Source organism: Carassius auratus, unplaced genomic scaffold, assembly GCF_003368295.1.
Source record: "Carassius auratus strain Wakin unplaced genomic scaffold, ASM336829v1 scaf_tig00018187, whole genome shotgun sequence".
NCBI lineage: Eukaryota > Metazoa > Chordata > Actinopteri > Cypriniformes > Cyprinidae > Carassius > Carassius auratus.
The window spans coordinates 110,082-125,000 of NW_020524858.1; the positions used below are offsets into that span (position 1 = coordinate 110,082).

The 14,919-nt window shown below is 38.2% G+C and overlaps 1 protein-coding gene across 1 annotated transcript in view; it reads right to left on the bottom strand.

Annotated features, from left to right (window-relative positions):
- Positions 1 to 14,919, bottom strand: part of LOC113075977 (gastrula zinc finger protein XlCGF26.1-like) — a 43,081-nt gene that overhangs the window by 3,890 nt on the left and 24,272 nt on the right. The window contains exon 3 of the transcript XR_003281080.1: positions 3,663 to 3,817. The gene's annotated coding sequence lies outside the window, so the exon portion shown is untranslated. The remainder of the gene's footprint in view (positions 1 to 3,662; positions 3,818 to 14,919) is intronic.

The following is a 14,919-nucleotide window of genomic DNA, read 5'->3' on the forward strand; positions in this document are numbered from 1 at the left end:
GATGGGTCCAAGAACGATCGTGGGAGGAATGATGGGTTCGTGGTCTGGAGTTTGGTTGTTGGTTTCGTAGAGACGAGAGAGTGCATCTGCTTTGGTATTCTGGGAACCCGGACGATAAGTGACTTGAAAATTAAATCTTGTGAAGAAGAGCGACCACCTGGCTTGTCTGTGATTCAAGCGTTTGGCTGACCGGAGGTATTCAAGGTTGCGGTGATCCGTAAGGACTGTGAAGGTGTGTTTAGCCCCCTCTAGCCAGTGCCTCCATTCCTCGAATGCTGCTTTCATAGCGAGGAGCTCGCGATCTCCAACATCATAATTCCTCTCGGCTGCTTTTAGTTTCTGAGAATAAAAGGCACATGGGTATAATTTCGGTGGATCTCCCTGACGATGTGAGAGTACAGCCCCGAGACCTGAACTTGAAGCGTCTACTTCCACAATGAATTCCTGCTCTGGATCAGGATGATGTAAGATGGGCGCTGTGGTGAATCTATCCTTGAGGGCCTGGAAGGCGTTGAGGGTGGCGGAGGACCAGTGGAGACGCTGAGAGCCCTTCTTAACCATAGAAGTCATTGGTGCTGCGATGGAGCTGAAGTCGCGGATGAACCTTCTATAGAAGTTAGCAAAACCCAGGAAGCGTTGTAGTTCTTTGAGAGTCTGGGGTAGGGGCAAGTTGACTACAGCGCGAACCTTCCCCTCCTCCATGGCTACTCCTCCAGCGCTGATTACATAACCCAGGAAGGAGATAGTCTGCTTGTGGAATTCACATTTCTCCAGTTTAGCATACAGTTGGTGCTGGATTAGGCGTTGGAGGACGGCTTTGACCTGTTTCACATGTTCTGTATACGTTTCGGAGTAGATGAGGATATCGTCTATGTAGACTATGACCCAACGATTCAACATATCCCTGAATACGTCGTTCACAAAGGCTTGGAACACGGAAGGAATGTTGGAAAGGCCGAACGGCATGACCTGGTATTCGTAGTGCCCAGTGGTGGTTGAAAAGGCCGTCTTCCACTCATCCCCTTCTCGAATTCGGATCAGGTTGTAGGCGCTTCGGAGGTCCAACTTCGTGAAGTACTTGCTCGGCGTAGTTGCTCTAGAGCCGCTGGGACGAGTGGCAAGGGATATCGGTACTTCACCGTAACGTCGTTGAGGCCGCGGTAATCTATACAAGGGCGGAGTCCTCCGTCCTTCTTCTTCACGAAGAAGAATCCTGCAGAAGCTGGTGAAGTTGAAGGTCGAATGAATCCCTTGGCTAATTCCTCCTCGATATACTCCTTCATGGCTGCGGCTTCGGGTTGAGATAACGGAAACACTCGGCCCTTGGGTGGTTGAGCGCCTGGCATCAGCTCAATGGCGCAATCGCCTGGTCGATGAGGAGGTAGTTGCGCAGCCTTGGTTTTACTGAAAGCCTCCTGGAGATCGTCATACTCTTGAGGCAGTTGAGAGGCTGATGAGGAAGTATGAGTGATCGTGGGTCGGGTGCAGGAATGGAGACAATGTTGTTTGCAGTAATCTGACCATTGTGATATCTGTTTCTTGGACCAGGAGATGATTGGATTGTGTTTTTCCAGCCAGGGCAGTCCCAAGATAATGGGGTTATGAGGAGATTGGAAGCTGTAGAGGTGGATCTTTTCAGAATGGAGGGCCCCGACGGTGAGTTCTAACTCCTCAGTGATGGTTTGGATGCAACCGGAGCCCAGCGGTCGCCCATCTAGAGCTGCCACTGCCAAGTGAGAGGTACATGGAATACAAGGGATGTTATGAGTCTCCATGAAAGTGGTATCAATAAAATTTCCCGCAGCTCCGGAATCAATCAATGCCCTCACCTCGATGCTAATTCCCTTAACATATAACATGACTGGTATTTCTAACATAGAGGAAGATCTAGAAGGATAACTCACCGCAGCTGAATGTCGCGGCGGTCGAGTGGGGCATGAAGCCCGTAGATGTCCAGCCAAGCCACAGTATAAACACAAGTTGTGCTGTCGCCTGCGTGACTTTTCCTCCTCGCTTAATCGGGTAACTCCGATTTGCATGGGTTCTGGATCCGGGCTTGAGCTGTTGACTGGGGTGAGTGATGAAGTTCGGTATCGGGGCCGACGTGCCCGAATCAGATTGTCTACCTTGATGGACAGATCGATGAGTTGTTCGAGAGTTTTGCCCTCATCTCGGCAGGCTAGTTTGGTCTGCAGCTCAGCATCCAGTCCCCTCCTGAAGTGCAGGCGTAAAGGGTCGTCTGGCCAGCCAGTTTGTGCAGCTAGGGTGCGGAATGAGAGAGCATAATCTGCGGCCGATCTTCCTCCTTGACGGAGTGCGATAAGCTGTTCGCCAACCTCCTTTCCTCCCGCGGGATGTTCGAAAACCTCTCTGAATCAGAGCAGAAATGCTGAAAAGGTGGTGAAAACTGATCGATCACCGTTCCAGATGGCTGTGGCCCACTCTAGTGCTCTCCCCGTGAGCAAAGAGCACTCAAACGAAATTCGGCTGTCCTCTGTGGGATATAACGAGGGCTGCTGGTTAACAAACATCGAACATTGTAATAGGAACCCCTTGCATCTGGCAGGTGATCCATCGAACTTTTCTGGGAACGCCAAGCGCGGGCTTACTGAAGCGGGAGGTGTGGCCACGGCGGCGGCCATTTGCTGTGGTTGAGGTGCTGCTGGAATATTTCCCTCCGGGGTTTGCAGGCGGAGTGATTGGAGGGTTCGGATCATTTCTTCGGTGAGAGAGGTGAGTCGATTCAGCTGCTGCTGATGGGCTGTCAGCGCCGCGGCTTGAGCGGATACTTCTGCCGTGATCTGGAAAAAAGCCGCTGGATCAATATCTGGCAAAGTCTTCTGTAACGCTGAGTCAGGGGCGTTATGATCCATAAGCAGCTTTATTTCAATAATCAACAGAGTAAACAGAAACAGATCAATCAGGGGCGTTAGATACAACGTAGACAAATCAGAATCATAAACCTTGACAGAGCGTAGAATCAGGGCTGGCGGCTGGCAGGCAGAGACGAGAGAACAAGGCAGTGGTCGGTAAGGCAGGCGGCATAGAATCAGAGTCCAATAAGCAGTCCAGGTCATACACGGGAGATCAAACAATGGGAAAACGCTCGGTAATGTCTGCATGGGCAAAACAAGACTTTGCGTTTGAGAGAACAGGGCGAGTTCATTAAATAGGGGATGGAGATGAGCGACACCTGTGCAGGTAATCAGCCCCAGGTACGGGGTGTTATGGGAAATGAAGTTTTGAAAGAGGTTAATACTCGGGCGACGGTTCCCTCTGGTGGTGATCGGAGGGAGCCACAGAGGCTGTGTTTGTGACAATATGTATATATTTACATTTAGTCATTTAGCAAATGCTTTTATCCAAAGCGACTTACAATTGAGGACAATGGAAGCAATCAAAAACAACAAAAAAGCAATCATATGCAAGTGTTATGACAAGTTTTTAATAAAAAAAATATTATATTTAAAAAGTTTAAAATATATATTTACTATATATTAGATAATATAATAATAATAATGGTAATGTACTTATTAACATATAATATAATGTTATATAATATAATAGTATTATAATAAGTATATTGTTACCATTATTGGGGTCAAAGTGGACTTTTTGATGTGTGAAAACAAATGGGGTAAAAAGGCTTGACAATTGTGTACCGTGCCATCCTTTATTTCATAAAGGCTCAGAGTTGATTGAGAAGTGTTTTTATTCAGAGGTGGGTTGTTGCCCTCTGAACTATTGGGCAGCTCGTCTGATCCTCCATCAGGTTTGCTCTCAAAAGATGCAGAAGGTCTGTTAAGAAGAGATGGACCTGCAACCAACCAAACAATGGTAGGGACAAATATGTTAATATATAAAAATAAAAGGGTGAAGTCATATTCTAATTGAGAGTAGTATCCCTTTATTACTTTTTTTACTTACAATAATACATATTGTTATGCTTCAGTCATATTCTAAAATGTCTTAAAGTTCCACACACTAGATACTCCATAATGACAAAGCAAAAACCAGAGTTTAGATAATTCAAATAACCAAAACAACAAAAGTGTATAGGGACAACTCTGTGAATGCCCATAGATATCCCAGTCAGAACCCAATCTAACATCACTGGAGAGAACTTAAAATGGCCATCCATCAAGATTTGAAACAATACCTGTTTTTGAGAAGGCTCCTTGTAGCACTTCATTTAGGTTCTGCTGCAGTGTAATGTTAAGGCTTTTGTATGTAGCCAGCTCTGCAAGTAGATCCGCTTTCTCCTTTTCTAATTCAGCTAATCTTTAGTGTTGTAGAGAACAAGAAACAGAAAAAAGTTTCAGATTTTCATACTAAGATTCTGAAATTTTCATAATACAATTTTTTTTTTTATTATAGGCTATGTTTGTAAACACATGGAAATTGTTAATTATTCATAAACTCGTATTTATGTTTGAATTCTTCCAGCTCTTCCTGTAAGTCTTGCTTTTGTTTCTTTATGTATCTGTATTTTCTTTGTAAATCCTCAAATGTTTTTTGAGGTACAACTCCTCCATCACCAAGGAAGGGCTTCTCTCTTCCTTGCCTTTCTTTCTTCAAGAATTTTCAGAAGGGTTTTTCTTTTTTCAGATGCTTCAACAATCTTTAGTGTTTTCTGTAAAGCATGATTATTGATAAAAAAAAAATGTAATACATATGTTGTACAAATTTGTAATAAATCATCAGCTTTCGATAAATGTTACATTGTCAAATATTTAAAGGCAGAGGTCACCAAAAAATACAGCTATATTATATTTAAATGTTAAAGACTGATGGACTTAGTCACTATTTGCTTTCATTTAATTGAAAACAAGATTGTGACCGAGACTGAAAGGAATACATTTATACAGGTTTGGAACCAGTGAGTAAATGATTACAGGTATTTTAGAAATGCCCTTTGACAACTTTACAAACTATAATATCCATTAGAAGGCCTTATTTATTTATTCATTTATTTATTTTTTGTAATACAATGCATTATATATTCTCATTCTTTTATCAAAAGTTACAATGTTAATAGTGTTTTAATATTTTTTTTTATATTTAAAGTTGTATAACACTTAAGTAGGCCTAAAACTCTGAAATACTGTGTAGGTGTTGCCATAATTGTTGTTAAAATTAATTACGAATGTATTACAATTATTTAAAATATTAAGAATAAATAATATATACAGTCCATTAATTAAAAACAAACTTTGATGTGCATACTGTATATAATCCCGGTTCACTGAAGGGTTCTAAAGAATCGATTTGCGATATGACTCTTAACCAACTAACGCTACAACGTGAATCATTTCGAGTGTGGTTTAAAAAAAAAAAAAAACCCTGCATTCATTCAAGAGATATTCATTTGCGAACCGGCACTATACGGTGAGAGCAAGAGGGAAAGCGTCGGACCGTCCATCCTTGAGGTAAGTCAACAGGTTAAGAAAATCAAAATAAGCTTTTAACAAACAACGTTACGTTTTCCTTCTTCAGCGCTCCTTTCTCTTTTTCAGCTGGCGTCTTGTTCCTCGTATCATCCTGTTGAACGTTAAGGATTTTAGCCATTCTTATCCTCTTGGATGGTCAGGGTATATTCTGGCAAACCGTTTACCAATCACGTTTCTCAATCAGCAAAACAATCTGTGGCACTCGCCTCTACCAACACGCGATGGGTAATTCGCGAAGCATAATGTACCTCCGTGTTTCCTCAGCACTTTATCATAGAAAATACGAGGTTTTAGAAGTAAAAGGCGGGGCAACAGTTAAAATATTTCAAAGTTAAAGTTCATGCAAACAGATTTTAACAGACAAGTTTCAGTCAAATATTTATGGTTTATGTCTATAACAAAACACAGACACTCACTTCCGCGTATCCATCGCGGGCATAAAGAACACGTTTTTTTTTTAACGATCACATGCATAGTTACAGTATGTGCAACACGATATAATAAAAGCAGTCAAAACTAAAAAAAAAGCAATACAATGGAAATGCTATGACAAGTCTCGGTTAGCCCAATGCAGTTTAATTATATATAAATTACAATATCGTATTTTGAATTTAGGTTTTAGGAAAGCTTTGATTAAAGGATTTGATCCACTTCAAACGTTGACCACTGTATAAACACACACACACACACACACACACACACCAAGAAAACAATTAGTTAGAATATAAATATTTAGAATATACAAAGAAAGTGTTTTTTTTTTGTTGGTTTTTTTATGAAAAACAAGTAGCCTAGATAGAAAACGAACAGAGAGCAGGAAGAGGGTCAAGTGTTTTCTTTATTTAAATGCAAACATGTAAACAAATATGTACAGAATTATGTGAAGTTACATATTTACATTATTTTTACAGTTACATTGTTTGACATAGGTAAGTAGTAGTTTTCAGATGTGAATGGGTGGGGGGTATTTCCTTGACGTCATCAAACCAAAACCAAGTCACAGTAAGCGAATAGACTATAGGGTGATGTATCATTCCTGAATCATGATATGAATCAGTCTTTGAAAGACTTATTATTATAGACAGTTCAGTGACAAATTATTAAAGACAGACACTTGAATTTATTTCTGAAAGAATCTGAATCTTGGATGAATAGATTGAATAAAAGGCTTCTTTATTAACACAGTGACTTACCGACACCTAGTGGCGATATTACTTTCATAAGTATCATAAAGTAGGCCTATCATTTCATTTTGTCATTACATATTTCTGTGTTAAAAATGTTGTATTAAACATTAATCTAATATCATTATACAGTTGTAATTGCTAGGTAAAAGGAATGTCTGATCAATATTAAACTGTAAACAGGTATACTACATCTTAAAGCAGCTTCAGACACAGCTTCTATCTCTGAAGGCTTAATTAATACTGAATACCGAATATTAGCTCATTTTGGATTTCATGAGAGCTACACATTCCAAAAAAGTTGGGACAGGTAGCAATAAGAGGCCGGAAAAGTTAAATGTACATATAAGGAACTGCTGGAAGACCAATTTGCAACTTATTAGGTCAATTGGCAACATGATTGGGTATAAAATGAGCCTCTCAGAGTGGCAGTGTTTCTATACCAATATCATAAAGGAGTTTTTCAGAGAAACATTGCAAAGAGTTTGAGGTTATCATCATCTACAGTGCATTATATCATCCAAAAATTCAGAGAATCTAGAACAATCTCTGTGCGTAAGGGTCAAGGCCGGAAAACCAGACTGGATGCCCATGATCTTCAGCCCTTAGACGTCACTGCAACACATACAGGAATGATACTGGAATGGAAATCAGTACATGGGCTCAGGAATACTTTCAGAAAACATTGTCGTTGAACACAATCCACCGTGCCATTCACTGTTGCTGGCTAAAACTCTATAGGTCATGAAAAGCCATATCTATTTTAAAGTTTTTTAATTTAAAGTTCTTTTTTGGAAAACTGGGACGCCATGTCATCTGGACTAAAGAGGACAAGGACAACCCAAGTTGTTATCAGCGCTCAGTTCAGAAGCCTGAATCTCTGATGGTATGGGGTTGCATGAGTGTGTGTGGCGTTGGCAGCTTACACATCTGGAAAGGCCATCAATGCTGAAAGGTATATACAAGTTCTAGAACGACATATGCTCCCATTCAGACGTCGTCTCTTTCAGGGAAGACCTTGCATTTTCCTTCATGACAGTGCCAGACCACATACCACATCCATTACAACATCATGGCTGCGTAGAAGAAGGATCCGGGCACTGAAATGGCCAGCCTGCAGTCCAGATCTTTTTTGTTGCATCATAAAGAGGAAGACCTAATTGAGCAACTAAAAACCTGTATTAGACAAGAATGGGACAGCATTCCTATTCCTAAACTTGACCAACTTGTCTCCTCAGTCCCCAGACGTTTGCAGACTGTTATAAAAAGAAGAGGAGATGTCACACAGTGGTAAACATGGCCTTGTCCCAACTTTTTTGAGATGTGTTGAAACCATGAAATTTAAAATCCACTTTCCTTTAAAATGATACATTTTCTCAGTTTAAACATTTGATATGTCATCTATGTTGTATTCTGAATAAAACTTCCACATTGCATTCTGTTTTTATTCACAATGTCCCAACTTGAAATATGAAAATGTAATTTAATAATTTTTTTGCAAAAATAAAAGGCAGAATATGTTTGCAGTTACATATTAACAAGGTCATAGTCCGGTATACTTAATAAAAATAAGAGTAACAGAAAAATCTAGCTTATATTGTTGTGTTACTTTTGACCCACCTTTGTGTTACATTCGTCCCAACCGATGGGGTCGAAAGTAACAATGTGCAACTTATGTTCAAAGTGAAATTATACTGAAGTCTTTTTACATTTCTACAAAATACCACCTGGTATTGATAGACCACACTTCTGAGTTACTGACCACAGCAGAAATATATCTCTGTCTACAACATTGTCTTTTAAAAATATGTTTTTCTGAAAAATGGTAATTTCGCCCCTGCTCTCCACTACTGTTCAAAAACTGTACATAAGAGATGTGTCATAAAAGAAGAGCTAAACATTTAAATAACTGTGTGATATGTCCAAAAAATACCATATTATGGCAAAGGTGTTTGCAACACAAGACAAATGTTTGTTTTTGAGATGTGTTTGTTATTTTGAATGAAGTGCTTCATTTTGCAAGAGATGTGAGGCATTTTGCATTTTGTGCATGCAATTCTTCAATTGTGTGTAAAGTTTGGAATTAAAGAGGCAAAGTTTTTAAAATGTAAGCAGATGATAAAAAATAAAAATGAGATTGATGAAATGCATTCTAATAAATGATTGCTTTTACAATTTATATTTAACCATTTCTAAACAATAGCCTCTTATGTTGCACACCGATACATACTTGTCTCGATCCCATCTCTTAACTGTACACTCCGTTTTATGAATAATGGCAGAAAGAGCATCTAAATTAGGTGTTTAGCCTATGTTGAGAAATTATTTAGGTGTACAAGTCACTATAAGCTAGATATCGCCTAAATATATAGAAGGGAGTCACTTGCGCTTCAGCCTGGTTGGTGTTTACGGTTCCCTTTTTTTCGGTCTACAATTAATTCAGTAAAGAGCACAAGTGACTGAGATTTAAACAGATGAAACAACGCTGACAATCAGGAGAAACACTGCGCAATGATACAGTCAGAATCATTTTCCATAGATTTATTTTACTGTAACTCAAACTGCTTGGTATTGCGACAGAAATGTACGATATATCTAACTGTATTATATTATTAATGGAGACATGTATATTCAATGTAGGATAAATGTAATATAATTACAGTATTTCATGATAAATCTAGCTTTTGTGCATTTACACTAAAACCACTGTTAGTTAATTGTTATTCAGTGGGATTGAGGTGCTATATATAGGTGTATGTGTGTTTACTGTTGTTATCAGGGTTCTAAATTAACTTTTTTGATCACCAGCCAATGTGGCTGGTAACTTTCTAAAGTTACCAGCCAATCAGAATTTCCACTAGCCATTTTTTTTTTCGGTAAAAATAACAAATGATGAGTGCCACTGAATGAATTTGATTATTTTATTAACATTGTTGGCATGAAAAACACATATAAAGTACAATGCATACAACAAAATATACACTGACTCAAATTTAAAATGATTAGTTCCCACCACGAAATTGCTTGTTTGGTTTTTTATCTTTCGCGTAACTTACATGCGGCAATCCTGACAAAGCATTACGACATTCTTGTGATCAAACACAAGCCATTCATGACCCGTCAGCCATTTTGCATTAAATTTTATTTTCTTTGTTTCTTTGTTGATATCCTACGGGGCCATGTATACCTGTAGGAGAAAAAAAATAAATCTGTGGCGACGGTTTTGCAATCTGTCCCCTCAGTTTATAAACCGTATTCATGAATTCATAAACTGTTCCCTCGGTTTAACAAATCGTGCCCACGAATTTCCAATCCGTGCGCTCAGATTTTGTAAACATACCCTCGGTTTTTTAATCCGTACCCACAAATTCATAATCGGTGTGCACGCTTTCGCAATCGGTTCCCACGGATCTGTAAACCGTACTCACGGATTCATACAGCAAGCTCCTGTTAATATACAGTTTTATTGAATATTATTATGTGGAATAGGTTTAATAATAATAAAGGAATAATCTTATAATAGCACTTGATTATTATTGTACAATAAACCTGGCATTGTGACTAACTCTGGAGTAATTTTTTTCCTCGGTTGTTTTGGATAAAAGATTCTTATGCATAACCTGTATAATAATATATAATAATGATAAAAATAAAAATAAAGTTATTTTTATAATTTTAATTTGTAGGCTAAATAAATCAGTACAAGAAAAAAATTCATGGATTGCTTTATTTTTAAATAAGCTTTGACAGCTTTTGACAGGAAATGCTTGTGTACAATTATTTCTTAACATGCATGAAGACTTATTTTTGTGATTTTATTATACTAAGCTCCATCCACCCCACCCCACCCCACCTGCCGGAGTAAGATGCATGTTTCACTGTTAATGTTATTCTTAAATAATGAGGCCAAAAATAACATTGCATTCAGTTAGAGAGACAAGTAATGAAAACATAACCGGCATATTATTTGTTTTGTATTGCTTTTTACCCTTATTTTCTTCTTCTTTTTAGCATTTATTTTTTTGGCCATAAAACACAGGCGGCTGTGTCTTATCCTATTGGTGATTAATGTTAAATAAACGCTCAAAGACTCATTGAATACTATGAAAAATAATGTTTAATAAACAGAAATGAATCTGCCGGTGGGGCGGAGCTACAAATGCGCGTCCGTTTACAAATCCGAGGGAACGGATTGTGAAAGCGTGCGCACGGATTATGAATTCGTAGGTACGATTTGTTAAACCGAGGGAACAGTTTATGAATTCGTGAGCACGGTTTATAAACTGAGGGGACGGATTGATTTGATTTGACGGGTGATGTGCGGGGCTCCGTAATATCCTCATCCCCTGCCTCATTCCTATTTTCGCCCCCAGAAATCTGTCCCAACCACCACTGCATTTAGTTTAATCTTATTTTTTTTTCTTTAATAGCTAACTCCCTCCTCTTTTAGTCTATGCTCCATGCTCTGGCTCCATTTGTTCTTCTTCCTTGTGTTTTCTGATGGACGCTCTATTCCTTTCCATGTTTTTTCACGCTGGTTTCACTGCAAACTGCATGCAGCCAATGGGCATACGAAACGTCATCACGTACACGTAGCATTACAGCACAGTGTTCATGGGAAATGTAGGAAGTGCTGCCAGGGGGATAAATGACCGAGAACAGAGCCTCATGTTATGCATCACCAGCCAAACTGGCTAGTAAGTTTTAATTAACACCCCCAAAATAAATTTTAACCCACATTTGGCGGGTTGGCGGGTGTTAATTTAGAACCCTGGTTGTTATTAATATGTATGCTACTGTGGAAGAACAAGGGTTAATTTTAATAAATCAAACAGTCGAAATTTCACCATATAAAAATTAGGCTGTTAAATTTTTTACAGATGTTATTTTGATTAACATTATCTGAGCTGTAAATCATGATCGGTTTAATACTAGACATTGACCTATCCCGCTCGTGGGAGGCCAGAAAATTTAGTGGAGGGGTGTAGCATGAGGAAGAACACATTCTGACCAGGGGCGGTTCTAGACCCTTTTTAGATTTTTTTTTTTTGTTTGTTCAATTTGCCCACTGAACATGGATTGAAGCTCTTATTTTCGAACTCTCAAAGTGCAACAAATTAATTAATTTACTTTAAAAATGTTTACAGTTTTCTACATAGCTGTTTCAGTGATGCAAACTATCATTCCTTGCTGATGTGCAAAAGTCCAAAGATATCTTTATTGCTAAATCCTAGGTTAATTTTTGAATGTAAATTTTACTTTGTTCTCAAATTATTCTGGGTTTAATCTAGTCATTGTCCCCCAATCACTAAACTAAAGTGTGCTTCCTAACTGTAACATGTTCTATAAAAATTTTTTACAATCTGATGCTGTTGATTATAAAATTACAACATACAGGATATAAAATAGAACAAATAATATTGAGATAAAAATAAAACCAACAAGTGTGGCTGCTGGTTCTAAACGGATGTGACGTAGATTCAGCAGATTGTGCAGATGCCCAAATTGGCGCCATTTAATGTTCCTGCAAACTCTAACACGATGTCTACCACTGGCACATACACGTTAAAAAGAGGCTCACAGTTCTCAGGGAGGACGATGTTACAGTGGACAACTTGGCCAGGATTTTCAAGGTTTGCTCTCGTAAAAATGATTTAATCCTAGAACGTAAAAATAATTTTTTTTTAGACTAAATTCAGTATAAAAACTCTTCAGATTCTTCCGATTAAGCTTCATTTTACAATTGGTAATGTTTTGTAAGTGTTAAATATACATTTAGCCTGAATGTTAAGTTACATATCGAGCCTAAATATAAAGTTATATTAACAATGCAAAAGCACAACCTGCCTCATGGTCCATGTCAGAAACCAAACCTGCAGTCATATAAACCTGAAACATTAAGGCTGGGCGATTTTTTTTTTATTAATTAGAATTTATTGTTTTGGCAGGTTTTTATAATTAATCAAGAAAATTGAGCGTTTTTCAGTAAAACATTAGCAACCATTAAGAGACGAATGATGCCGACCGCGCGATGGCGCAGCTGATCAACGCCTCTGGTGTCACGCATTCCTGGAGTGAATAGAACAAATAAAAGATAATTTAACTAAAACTAACTTTTAGTTTTTAAGTTGACTAGTTAAACATTTTGAAAAATATACTAATTTTGGTCAGTCATTCTAAAAAAAAAAAAAAAGAACAAAATCAAGATTACTGTACACTGCTCCGGTGTGTGTTCACAGTGTGTGCGCGTGTGTGTGTTCACTTCTCACTGCTGTGTGTGTGCACTTGGATGGGTTAAATGCAGAACACCAATTTTGAGTATGGGTCACCAATCTTGAAAATACGTAACGACTTTTCACTTGCATATTAAGATGCCTTCTTCAAGACACCAGAGTTTCCAATCCTGGAAAGCTAATGACAATTTGTTAGTCCAAAGTATAGCGTAATATTCGGACTAATTTGTATTCTGATCTTGTGCTGTTCTCTTGTCTCCTTTGTCTAGATTACACAGTCAAGTGTTTACTTGACCAATGACATGGGAATTGCAGTTTTCCCAGGTTCATCTGGATTCTTCAGTTGTTTGGACCTCATGAATGGTGGGAGTACCTTCCAGGTGATGGGTGATGATGCATGTGGGACACTCCCTATCCCAGTCCCATTTCACCCAAACCCTGGACAAAGTCGACCTCGTTTCAGCTTTTCCCGATCTGCCACTGCAACAGTTACACGTGCAGTTAGTCCTGCAGTTAGCCCCAAAATGTATCAAAGGTAAGTGTAAAAACTTACTTTTTAGCAGATAAAAAAATTGGTCAGCATTGACAAAATGCTGGTGCAGTGAAATGTAATTTCAAAATAATGCAGATATAAGGGTTTAAAGTAACCACTTCTGATAGGTACAGTGTGTTTGTGTGTGTTCCCACAGAACCATTTTCCTTGGACAACTTGAGGGTGACAAACTAGTGCAGGACAAGGCATTAGTTATTCCTTTTCGAGTTATTCCTTTTCGAGTGAGGCCTGTTTGTCAACAATGAAAACAAAAGTAAAAGAAGCCCTTGCTTTGGGTCCTGAAACAAGCATAATCTTAACTGATAGTCAAGGAAATTTGCTTATCGATACCCCTGGATTTAAAGGTCTGTGTTGTGGGCTGGAGTATTGGAACAAATTCATTCTGAAGTTTGCCCCAGCTCATCAATGATGGTATCATTCAGAATTTCACACAATGTTTTTATTTATTTTTATCCCCACTGCCACAGGGTCTGCGTATTGGAAACAGAGCTCCAGACGTATTTTTGCAATAGCAGAGGATGTATTTGCAGAGATGGGGAGGAGGAAACGTAGGAAACTAGGGTAGGTTCATGAGTGCTCTCATCAGAATAGCTTCTTATCTTTGAACTTTTTATTTAAATTCATGCAAATAACTGAAAATCTACAGTGGATTTAAAGGCATAGTTTACCCAAAAATTAAAATATGATGTTTACATTCATGGCATCTGGGATGCCCTGGGGGTAAGCAGATAAACATCATATTTTCATTTTTGGGTGAATTATCCCTTTAAAATTGCACTCCATTTACATTCAAATGATTTTAATTGACCCCACCCCAATGTTAGCTGTTTTACTAGATTTATCTTTTGTCAAAAGATATGCTGTCTTTTCTATTCAAAACCAACACTGTGTCTGGAAATAAAATGGTTTAAATAGTCATAGTTTATTACTATTCTCAGTATTTACTAGGACTAGGTTTGGTGGCTCATATTCAGTAAGCATCACAAGTTCACAACATTGTCCTGTGAAGTTATTGAAAACTTTGAGATTCAGACATTACCTTAACTTTCATGTGATCAAAAACAAACAGCATACAACCTAAAATTAAGCAACGTCGAGGCATAGCAGGGCCATGGAATATAGAATGGCAGTGTATTGTTAAGATGATGATGGAAATGTACTTGCATGTATAGCACAGATATTTGCTCTCTTAAAATGATGGTTCACCCCAAAATGAAAATTGTCATTATTTACTCATCCCTGTGTTATTTTAAACCTGTGAGCGACTTTCATTTGCAAAACACAAAATAAGATATTTTAGTGACATACAAACCCATACAGGTTTGAAATAACAGGTGAGTAAATGAAGACAGAATGTTTTTTTTTTTGTGTGTGTGAAATATCCCTTTAAAGTACACATTGGTTACAATTAAGACCTCACATTTGAGCCTTGGTTTCTTTAAACTATTCACAGAAAAAATATTTTAAACCATTATTGTCACCTGCTAATTATATAAAAA